The sequence below is a fragment of the Columba livia genome, chromosome 2 (genome assembly GCF_036013475.1).
Source record: "Columba livia isolate bColLiv1 breed racing homer chromosome 2, bColLiv1.pat.W.v2, whole genome shotgun sequence".
NCBI classification, from domain to species: Eukaryota; Metazoa; Chordata; class Aves; order Columbiformes; family Columbidae; genus Columba; species Columba livia.
The window spans coordinates 105,319,642-105,332,735 of NC_088603.1; positions in this window are offsets into that span (position 1 = coordinate 105,319,642).

Here is a 13,094-nt window from a genome sequence, read left to right on the forward strand (position 1 = left end):
CTGGTCTCTAAAGATTCTATTTCTCCTAAGGACAACTAGTTTGTAAAGCAAGCTTCCTGATACACTTTCTTACAGCATCTAATATCGATGGTCAAAATTTCAGGATGGAATAAATATTTTATGTATCTCTCTACGCTATATTCTGTTTCAATTTTAACCAACCAGAGAATCTGTTATAAGAGAGCAGTAGAATCTGGCACTCATAAATGTAGGACATTTTAGCCGTACAGTTGTTACCAAATTGTCTTAAAAATTATCTTCACCTATTTTAAGAAGTCTTAGAGGTGCAAAGAGAAAGCACATCTGCACAATGTGGATCAAATTAAGGCTGACTAGGAAAAGTTCTGAATATGAAATGCACATATTGAAACACTAAGGTTTCTCAACTCAAAACTTAAGCTGAAAGTAAACCCCATTTTATTTCTTAGCAGTATTGGGAGACAATAACACTTATAATTTAGAAGAAATTTATGTGGTTTTGTCATTAGCAGATTAATGAGCAGCAGCTCAACCTCCAGATGTACTTTTCAAGGATGAGAAAAATATTATGATGTTAACACAACAATTTAGTAATTTGGGTGTATATGAACTGGGAGAAATATCTGTGACTGGCTGCGATCACATTTTTGGAGTGTCATTACAATAATCACTGGTAATTTAGTAGTGGCAAGTGTTGGTGGTTGCTGGAAACAATATGGAGGGACACAGTTTTTTATAGACTAGTGAGATATCCTTGCTTTTAATCTTCTTGATCTTTAATAGAGCACCATAAATTTTCTTACATTCTTTAATAAAACCATGATCTTGAAATCATTCTGATGAAAAATTGTTTCAACAATAATCACCAAAATTATTCTAAAGTCTTACTACCTACATTAAGAAGGTAACTTTGACAATATAACTAAAAACAAAAGGAATTAAAGACCTGCTGCTGAAGTTCTATTTTAATAGAAAAGACACCAAAAAAAAGATAAACAACAACAAAACCAACAACAAACAAAAACCCATACATGCTCATAATGTGATTATTTGGTTTCTAATTTGAAAGACAAGTATGACTCATTTTTCACATAGCATTTATATTTCTGGATTTCATTTTTTAAAACAGAGCACTTGGAAATACTGTTAGAAACTGATGATAAAGCCTAAGTACATAGGATAAGAATAATTGTCAATGTTTAAAGTAAACAGATACATTCCTTTCCTCTGAGAAACCTACTGCTGTGAATACTGATACAACTTTTGATACTAAAAGTGATCTGTGAGGTGTAATTTCAGATCAAGACAGCAGACTAAAAGGTCAAAAGCTACCCACACAAGATAAATCCTATGTCACCATATAGAACTTAAGAAGCTTGATTTAAAAATACAGTGACAGAATAAGTGAAGTATTATTGCTCATTTGTATGCTCGTTTTCCTTCTAAATTTACATCTGAGAAAGGTGACAGTTATGATATTACTTGGGACAAAAAGTAACAGATTAAAATAGAAAAGCCAAGCTGGAGATGCCTTGGAAATGCCTTGCATCCTAAGCCACTCAAGTGAGAACTTCTGAGTAGACAACACTTAGAAATACTAAAAGCAAATGTTCTATTAAGGGTCCTCAGTGGACTTCATCGTGGTCCCAGGCACAGCCACAGAGAACAGACTGATTTACTGTCAGTCTGGGCATCTCTGCTGTGCCCTGCTATGAAGAGAGAAAGTTTTGGTACCTTGTCCTAAGAGCAGAAAAAAAGAAATCACAAAGAGAAGGGTACTCTGAACAGCTCTAAAAGGAATGATCAATCCTACTCCCATTCTTTCTCTGTGGAGCTTCCCCAGGATTTACCAGTTCTTGCCTCTGTTACTTGTCTTGTGATATACCTACTCCTTCAGGATCCCAACTCTACCTGCCCTGATCAAAAATTTTACAAAGAAAAGGGCAAATTATACTGGAAATTGTATGTATTTATGAAAGCTATTGGCCTCCAAAATGCCTGTTATTGTGCAATACCTGCTATAGTTTTCTTTCTGAAAATATGATCAGATCCTCACCATTCTCTTTGTAACCAAGGGGCTCATATGAGTTGTGCTCTCCATTAAGGAGAAATCAGCTTTCACATCAACGAGTGTCAACAGAAAAGAAACTAAAAGACAAAAAATTGTATCAGTAGCTATGTAGCTATTGCAGAATTGCTCACTGAGTCAGTGAAATACATCTCCCGGATCAAAAAGGTATTTTTCTCTAGAAGTAAATCTCAAAAAGCAGACTAGAAAATCTACAGTTGTGAAACTAATCACAAAAATATCATAAAACCATAACACATAACAACTGTGTGTCAATGCATTGCTGCATTCAATAACACCAAAAGAATTGCTAGCGAAATCTGCACAAGAGCTTCAGTAATCCAGTCATGTGGCTAGAAAGGGAGAGGAAGTTAATACAGCATATGTATTTCACTAGGGCCTCAAAATTCAGGTTCTGAAGCCAGAATTACCAGTCATGAACCACTCTGGCATCTCATTCACCATCTACACATCACACTCAGATATTATTGCAATTGAAGCTGATTAAAATTTGTTTAAAATATACATCCTTAAGTTATCAGGAAACAACAAGCAAGGGACACAGAAAAGATTTCCTGGCATAAAGTATGTGAAAATCCACAGTCTCATGGAAGAGGCAACATCCAGGATTTCCTATTAAATTAATCTTGCCATTATAAAAATAAAAATTTTGATTAAAATAATGCTGAAATAATAAAGATTAAAATACTCTTTGATTACTGGAATCAGTCAAGTCTTACAACAAATGTTTCTCAATGCTGAGAAATCAACTCGGCCCCAAACTGAAGACACCATAAAAGAGCAATGGTTTCCATAACTACAGAAGGCTTGATCCAAACCATCGAAAAGCTGAAAATGGCCACTGAGACCAGCATATTTTATTTAGCTCAGACCTTGAATCCTTGGCTTATTTACTGAGTCTACCAGTCAGAGTGCTAGCTGAAATCAACCACAGCGTTAACCATGAAATTATTCTTATTCTTATTAGATTGTTATCCTTGTTAGCTGTATTTCACTTACTGCTCCTGGCTGTGTTAAGAAACATCAAGGCTTTAGCCTTTAAGCCTTTGACCTGTTTAGACTTCCTGTTGTTTGCAGCTGCCCTAATAAGTATTCCTCTGCTCCATTTTTGTCCTGAAACAAGTTTTAACCCTGTGAAGATCCTTACACTAAAAACACAACAGGGACTTCTGGATGCATTCACTCAAGCTGTCTTCATTGTAGTGCAACCACAGAATGATTTTGGATGGAAAAAACCTTTAAGATCATTGAGTCCAACCATTAACCAGCACTGTCGAGTCCACCTCTAAACCATGTCCCTGGGAACCTCATCTACACGTCCTTTAAACACTTCCAGAGATGATTACCCAACCACTTCCCTGGGCAGCCTGTACCAAAGCTTGACAATCCCTTCCATGAAGAAATGCTTCCTAATATCCAATCTAAACAATGTAGGGCCATTTCCTCTCATCCTATTGCTTTTTACTTGGGAGAAGAGACCAACACCCATCTTGCTAAAACCTCCTTTCAGGTAGTTGCAGAGAGTGATAAGGTCTCCCCTCAGTCTCCTTTTCTCCAGGTTAACAAAGCTCAGTTCCCTCAGCTGCTTCTCATTAGACTTGTTCTCTAGATGACCCTTCACCAGCTTCATTACTCTTCTTTCGACACACTCCAGCACCTCAATGTCTTTCTTATACTGCAGGTGAGGGGCCTAAAACTAAATGCAGTATTTGAGGTGCAGCCTCACCAGTACCAAGTACGATGAGATGATCACTTCCCTGGTCCTGCTGGTCACACTATTCCTGATACAAGCCAGGATGCTGTTGGTTGTCTTAGCTACCTGGGCACACTGCTGGCTCATATTCAGATGGCTGTCGACCAACACTTCCAATTCCTTTCCCACCAGGCAGCTTTCCAGCAACTCTTTCCCAGGCGTGTAGTGCTGGATGGGGTTGTTGTGACCCAAGTGCAGGACCTGGCACTTGGCCATATTAAACCTCATACAATTGGCCTCAGTACAATGATCCAGATCCCTCTGTATGGCCTTCCTACCCTCCAGCAGATCAACACTCCCACCCAATTTGGTGTCATCTGCAAACTTACTGAGAATGCACTTGATCCCATCATCCAAATCATTCATAAAGATATTAAACAAAACTGGTGTCAGTACAGAGCCCTGGGGAACACCACCTGTGACTGGCCACCAACCGGATTTAACTCCATTCACCACAACTCTTTGGGCCTGGCCTTCCAGCCAGGTCTTTACCCAGAGAAGCATACACCCGTCCAAGCCATAAGCTGACAGTTTCTCCAGGAGAATGCTGTGGGAAAAGGTGTCAAAGGCTTTACTAAAGTCTAGGCAGACAACATCCACAGCCTTTCCCTCATCCACTAAGAAGGTCATCATAAAAGGAGATCAGGTTCATCAAGCAGGACCTGCTTTTCATAAACCCATGCTGACTGAGCCTGATCACCAGCTTGTCCTGTATATGCCATATGATGGCACTCAAGATTATCTGTTCCATAATTTTCCCCAGCACTGAGGTCAGACTGACAGGCCTGTACATTTGTACATTATTAGACTTCTTAAAAATAGATTCCATCATAAACAAATGCAACAGGAATATTTTATTTTTCCGTGAAGGAGGAGAGCCTGATTCCTTTCGAAGTGTTTGGAATGAAAACTCTTTTTAATAAAAACAGAAGCCAGACTGAATAAATCAATTGGTCTTCATCCTTCTGCTTAGCACTTAATGTATTCCTCCTGTATTTGTATGATAAAGACCATTTATTGAGCATCAGTACCCAAATTATACCAGTTTTGATGTTGGAGCCTAAGACTGTCATCTAGTAAGGAATAAACAAAGAGTATCTGTGAGCAGCTGACCAGTAAATCGGACTTCACCACAAATTCAATACCATCCAGCGAAGCACTGGGATATTGCTGGCTTCAATTTATGAAAAATGATTTTTACAGACAGTGTGCCAATCATCCAAAAGGATGGTTGAAAATAACTGTTGGATTGGCATATTAATGATCACAGGAGACCAATGTAAATGTCATGAACTATTGGGAAAGAATAAACTGAGCACTAATACTAGTCCTCATCTGTTCCCAGTGTGCACAGATAAAAATTTTATCACAACAAACAGCATGGTAGTTTGCATGTATTATTAAATCATATGCATACAAGAGGGTTTGTAATTAAACAGAAAGACTTACTGAGGATTATCATAACTGACAATGTCTAGAGCCTGCAAAGTCCAGCTATAAGTCAAGAGACTAACATGTATGATTGCTTCTAATTTGTGCGATGATTTGTGAGCTATTAATTTATAACACTTTCAGATGTTGCCACAGGGGAGTAGAATATACAATTAGTCATTCAGTATGCATATGTCATACAGGAATAACAAATATTGAGCATATAGCATTATTTATATGCAATCACTTTTATCTGTCATAATAGGAATAACTTCATTACAAGTAGCTATTTAATGCAGAAAATTAGTTTAAATTGACTATGTTGTCCTTAACGCATTATTATGTATGAGCCCTTCTGATATGCCTCCTCTTTTACATTTTTAGCAATAGAATCACACGCTTGCAACTCCCAAGGGCTTATTTTGTATTTCAGTGATGACCAATTCAGCCTTAAGGCGCTTAATTCAGCTTATAAGGCCCATAACATTTAGAATGATACTGGAGGTTCCTATTCAGCCAATTATGTACACAAAGCCTTGCAGTGTGTTAATGTGTGCAGGCCAGCAGCTCTTGTTGCTGTCCTCTATCCAGAAGGAAAATAAAGAACATTGTTTATAGAAACAAGTAAAAGTTTTCAACTACTTACCACTTTATTTTTTAATCTGAGATACAGGGAGGTGCCACACAGCTTTATGTTAACTCTCTTCTTTCACATCTTATTTTACTTATTATAACTGAATAAATTGCATCATTCTTCTCCTGCATATTGTTTTTGGGCAATGCTGAAGCTCTTACATAGCTGACCACCATTACTGTGACTGAAAAAAAGAGTAAGTGCATGGTGCCTGGGATACAATCACTAAAGAACCTGGCTCTGTGATCCCCAGCATGAAACTCCAAAGGGGCAAGTTTTGCATCTTTCTGAAAAAGTGTAAAGCTCAGTATTTATACTGTTCAGGATCCTAATTGGACACTCAGCCATGTCAGGACTGAAGGATTTCTGCAGCATATGTGGCATAACCATGTAACAGGGGAATTTTATCATTTAACTTTGAAGCAGCTGTGCAGGCAAGCATATAGGAAGCTTCCAGCATTTCTGCATTTGTATCTGCCTTGATACAAAAATTATGTTGTGTTTTTTCTTTGAAAAGCGACTACTGTATTTTATAATTTCCCTGCATTATGTTGGTTTGAGAAATTCCTTAACAATTATTCATGTAATATATGACACAAAATGAATTAAACACCTTCATGTTCTTTACAGCCTTGGTAGACAAACCTAAATTGTGTTTTTAAAGCAATTATTTTAACTTTGCAAAGTGCTTACCCATCCCAGTACAGTAGTAGAAGTCTTACTGTCACTTATGACGTCCTATTCAAATCGAGTTAACAGGACAACAAAAGCATTCAGAGGGATGGCTATGTTCCTATCTGATACTGAATAGCAATTAAATAGGAAATCATACTGATGTTAATCTAAGTGCACCTAAGCTGATATTACCCCTATAAATACAATTTACAGAAATTAATAAAAAAAAAAAAAAAGAAAAAAGTCTTCCGAGTTTCTCTGAGCTTTTTTTGTACTAGTTACAGGCAAGTGCTGGCAATGACAAACTAAGAAAATTTTACATCAAGTTCTGTTGTTTACAGATACTGTGGAGAAATTTCATTTCATTTCATTTCATTTCATTTCATTTATTTCATTTCACTTCATTTCATTTCGTCTGTACACTGATTTCTCTTTTTCTCTTGCTCTGTGATATCTGTTTAGCTCAGATTTAACTCTGAACTGCCTTTTGTTATTAGATTATGAAGAGTTTAGCATAAAGAAGCCCAAGCTCTTTGAACATCTTAATTGCAATTGGAATTCAATAATAGTACACTTCTTCCTCATGTTCACAATCCCAAAACTTGGAAGTGATGCAATAGTAAGAAGCTAGTATGAATTGTTTCAAATATTTTCTTAAATAAGCAAAGCTGATTACACTTCCATTTTTCAATATTGCATTAAAATAGAAACTGTTGTGTTTTTTCAATTTTTATTTTCTCGTGTGTATTTATACCACGAAACTTATAATTAGGGGATGTGCCTGAGGTCAAGAACTATCATTTATTTTAGTAAAAAAATCTATTTTAGTTCAGTCGCTATTAAACTCTAATACTGTTTCCTTCTGAGGAATAACAGGACTATATACAAGTCAACATCTAATCATATATTCCTTTAAAAAAAAAAGGTACTCCAGTCCCATTTATTTTGCAGTGTTAAGCAGTTAATTGTGCTACTGCAATCAAATCAAGTATAATTGCATAACCGAAGGAGAAATCTTTATCTGCCTGGGTTTATAGGATTTATAAAGCAAACAGTTTATGCTCTTGAATAAAACATCTGTCTCAGACAGGCAAGAAACAAACCTTTATGGAAGTCAAAAGATAAATATTAGTCATGTAAGGAAAAAAAGATTCTTAGTCACGCAGTCAGACAATTTAAAACATTCTAATGAATTTTCTTATGTATTTTGAGACATTTTCTCATAATTTTACATTTTGTAATAAAATCAGATTTGGTTGCATTGTATATATACTTATTTCGAGCCTGACTGTAATGTGACTCATCAAAAAGGTGCTTGCTTAGTATCTTTGAATTGTCTAAGCAGCAACCACTAGCATCCAAAATACATCCAACATACCTACTAAATAGCAATTTGCAATTGCAAACAAAGATTATATAATTGCAAATAAAGATTACTTCATACAGGTGTTTAAATATAACAAGATCTGAAAAAACAAACAAACAAACAAAAAACAAATGATCAGCACACACCCAAAAAAATCCAAAACCACAACCCCACACAAAACCAAACAAAACCAAACCAAAACCAAAAAACACCCACCAAACACAAACAAACAAAACCTTTTCAGAAAAATCTTGCAAAATAGGTAGTGTCTTGTTTGTTGGACACCCTTCATTACTTTATAATGCAAATATTTCTGTGTATCAATTGCCCTAAAACAAATAAAAGCAGTTCTATTCCCCATCATTGGACATCTATAGTTACTTACAATCTTTTCTGAAGTTATGGAACATGTGAAACCTATGATTCTCACATGTATTCTTTTTTATTCATTTTTTAATCTTTTTGTTTTGATAATAAAAGGTGAATAGCATGAGCTTAAACAGGTAGCTGACTTACACTTCAGTACCACAGTATGTGTTAATAATGGAGGTTACATACTTAAGACACTTCAGGAAGTCCTTCAATGGGTGAAACAGAGCACTTCAATGTGAAATGGAGTTACTTGGCATAAAGTCAATCTGGCAGTAGTAGACAAAGGTACATATTATTAATTCTACTTCCACAGCAAGAGGTCAATGCGTCTATGTAGAAGTTAAAGGATGGGGAATGGAAAAAAAAAAATATGGTCTAGCACTAGAAAAGAATTTGTATGCAGGAATAATTTATAAATTACATGTAGATAAGCAGATTCCTGTAATGGAAAGTTAGTACAAAATACATAGACACAAAGAAACCACAGAACAGAATTATATCACTCAAAAAATACAACTACTGATAGCTTCGAGTTGGATCTGTCAATTTAGACTCATCTAAGTTAAATAATTAGAGAACAGATATTTGGCATTTTTGGCAGGAGTGTCTCAACCAGGCTCTATGGCTTCATGCTGCAATTCAGACACCTAAGTCTTCATCTCAAAAGGTGGATGCCACTTTTAGACTTACCTGGATACTTAGCCACATCAGATTCACAGGACATTTTCATGTCATTGTTCTCACAGTATTCTCTGCATTTTCCCTCCTGCTCAGTGATACCTTTCTGCTGGGCACACAGTTATTTTCCCTATTTCTCACAACCCTGATACAAGGCAAGGCTAAGGAAGCAGCAAATTTTCTAAGAAGAGGCAATACAAATCTCACAGTTAAAACAACTCACCATCCTTTGTGTGCCAGATCAAGGCCATAATATATCATAGCATATAATGCCTATCTGTTCTGTTGCTGAGTCTGGAATGGCAATGATGATCAGAGGGAAATTGTTCCTTAGTGTTGTCCATCACCATCAGCAGTACAGTGTCTCACAAATGACAATCTTTACACTTCGTACTGGTGGTGTAAGAAAGAGGCATGAAGCTGTATTCAGAGCGTTACAAGCAAAATAGAATATAGGGGAAGCAGCTGAAGGACAAGAAGCCACAGGCAGCTCCCAGCTCTGACTGCTTCCCTCTTTAAAAGCACTCTCTGAGAAAAAATGGATTGCAAGTGTCCCACCTAAAAGCTTTCCTCAATAAATTCAGTATAAAGAGCATTCTTTACAAGATAGTAATGAATGTATGCCATGGTTTTATTCCAATACCTCATTAATTAAGGTAATCACAAAGGGCAATTATTTTAAGGAAAGTAAGAAGAAAATATGGTCTTTCCTTTTTACAGAGGAAAGGTACAGGAAAACCAGTAATAAGACTGGCCACAAACAAAGCATTTATCAGCATGAATTTAGCACTCATATCTGTGCTATGCCTTGAAAGAAAATTGTTCATCAATGCTAACAGATGCTGGGGCAGGACTTTGTCAGGTAAGAGTTCATACTTGTTCCTAGTTTGGAATAAAACCTTATTTTAGTTTTTTTCCTCACATTTTGCCTCTGCTATGTGCAGTTAGCAGGCAATAGGTCTCAATCTGCTTAACAGGAAAACACGGGCGGGGGTTCCCCATTAGCAAAATGCATACAAAATGCAGTTCAGGAATACAAACCTTATTCTCCTAATACTGACAAAGAGATCATCCACATTGAATAATGAGAAAGAGAGGGAGGAAGGTCTTCCTTCCAGTTTAGGATCCTTTACTCACACTCCTGTGGTGGACATCAAGCTTTCAATAATCCTTGTCCTCCAGCCAGGTCAGTCTGTTTTTCTGAGGAACCCCAAAGTGTGGGATACACTGCAGGCTAATTCATTCCCTCCTGATGTTTACTTTCCAGGCAGAGCATTTAGAATTTGACAGAATGCTTATTGCACACATTTCCATGATGGGAAGGTGAAGAAGAGGGACAGTACAGGAGTAAGAAAAATAAAAACCAAACAAATAATAAAAAAAAACACAAACAAGAATGACAAGAAGAGCCCAGATTAATAATAATACACTACAAGGAGCTATGAGACTTGAGCTAATTAAGTAGCTTGGGTAAACTGGCCTGAAGCAGCATGTTTCTGACACAATCATTATGTGAATAATAGGTCTATATAAAGGCAAAGAAAAGGAGAACATCACAGAAAGTTTCCTAGGGCATCTGCAGAAATAGGAAGACCAAGCAGTTTTTGTGAACTGCTACTGTCTCCTTGTCAGGCCTTAATGCAAGCTTGCAAAGAGATAGCTTTTGGAGTCCAGCTGCCTTGGAAAGTAAATGAAATACTGACTGTTACAAGACTTCAAGAAGCGGTGGAAAACTATGCTAGGTAACAGCTGTCAGAAGCGTTGCGCATGGAGCAGTTGAAAAGAAAAGTCAGATCCACGAACTCCAAGCTTGCTAATGTTCTGAAGAATCACAGAGCAGTGACTGGGTTCATAGAATCAAACCATTCCTGAGGCAGAAAACAACGAGCATACAAGAGGGAGACATCATCAAATTGTTGATGTGGGCATGCCCATGACACTTTCCAAAGTGTTGTTTATGATGAGAGAACAGATTCAAACTAAGTAATTAGTTCCTTATTTACATGTCAGGTCTTCCTCATCTCCTTGCCCTCTCTTGCACTCAAAATCAGAAGAGCAGGTTTTGGAGTCATCACAGGAGCTGGGGAGAAGCTGTTTTTCCCAACAATCCATTATAAGATACCCTGAGGCAGCTTTCTTAGGTCAAATGACATCAGGAGTCCTTTTTTTTTTTTTTTTTTTCAGCCATCCACAGTTCAGTTCTGCATCTTGTACACTTTTAAAATGTAATATAATCATATTTAGTCTGATGAAAGAAAAATGGCAGGCTCTCTGTTTCCTGTCTCTTGTTTTCTTTTCATTCAAAAGCAAGACTTCAATGTCATAAAAGGGTGTCATGGAGGCACCCTGAGGGTAGTTTAATGGACAGCAGGGTCCAAAACAACTTTTATTAAACCAGTGAGAAACGGGGTTTTAGCACTCCAAAAGTGACTTAAATACAGGTTCGGATAACAGTTGAGGAAATTTATTAAGGGGCAGCAACTAATACAACAGGCGGTCCACAGAGTGCATGCACGTGGCTTCACCAAAACAATGCCAGAGCCGCCTCTGAGTCTGGGAGGAGTACACACTTGCCTGAACATGGTGCGGGATTGTTTTTAAAGAGATACACGTACTGGTAGTGAGTATGGAAAGTGTGTACACTCGTGATTCTGTGAGGGTAAATTTATAATACACTCGCAATCCTGCGAGGGTTAATACACGTGCAAATATGCACGGAATATTACACGTGCTTATGTGGAAGCACAGAAGGAAAATACACTCGCGATTGTGTGAGGAAATAATTTATACACGTGCTTGTATTGAGCACGGAAAGTTAAACATGCAAATGTGCACGGAAAGTACACGTACTTGTATTAAGCACGAAAAGTACGCATGCAAATGTGCACGGAAAGTTACACGTGCTTATGTGGAAGCACGGGAGGAAAATACACCCGTGTTTATGAGAGGATTAATTTTACACGTGCTCATATTGAGCACGGAAAGTTACAGGTGCATATGTGCACAGAAAGTATAAATATACTTGCAGTCCTGCGAGGAGAAATTTTCCTCACACCCGTGGCGGCAAGGCAAGCGGAGTCTCCATTGCGGGGAGGGGGGCTCTCGGTGGCAGCATCTTGCTTGTGCTCCAAGAGACCCGCGGCAATGGGTGGAGTCTCGATGAGAGTCCCGTTTTTTATATAGGCTGATCAGATCTGACTGTAGGCATTCCAGAAGCTTCTCTGCACCCCCACACTGGCTGTGGGGTGCCCTCAAAGCCTCCAAACATCCCCCACACTGGCCGCAGGTGCCCAGCGGCTCACTGGCACCCCGGCACTCCTTTCTCCTAATGGCCCCGGCCAAGGTGCTCTGGGGCCAAACAAAAGAAGCTGTTAGCCTCAAACAGCAGAGAGATGGGGAGATGTGCCTACTCTTTCCATACTGAAGGAGGGAGGGGGAGAGAGGGGGGTTTGCATCCTGCCACAAAGGGATACATCCTTTTACATGGGTTGGAAAACCTCCTGCGTGCACTGCCTGTAGGCTAAGCTCAGCTCAAGTCAATGGGTTTCTCTGTGGTGTGGATGACAGGCACAAAGAGAAAAAAGTAGAAGATGGAAGAAGGTGAGAATTAGATGCTTAGCTTGTAGTGGGTAATTCCTACTTATTTGTGTGGAAGATAAATTAAATAGCTCAGAATATCTTTTCAGGTAGAAAATGGCATAACTGCCAGGATGTAGATCTCATGTGAATTTTGGAGATAACTACAGCATGAGATGTGGTTTTCCCATCTTTCACAGGCAGCTGCTTTAGGAAACCATTGCAATTAACTGCAGGTAAAATATCCAGAAGGTGATACAACTTAATGGGAAATAAAGTAGAATTAGACAGTCTCAGACAGGATCGTAAGCTGAATATCAACTAACACCATGCTTTTCATTTATGGATTGATTATTTAGTATTATGGAATACAAACAATTTCAAACTTCCACACCTGCAAAATAAATATTTTTCCTTTATTCTCAGTCACTTCTTTCTTCCATCTGCTACAACTTCTTACATATTTCTCATTAGATTTCCTTAATCAAGGAAATTTTTCATTAGCCATCCTCTTGTTAACTATCAGAATATGTCTGGAGCC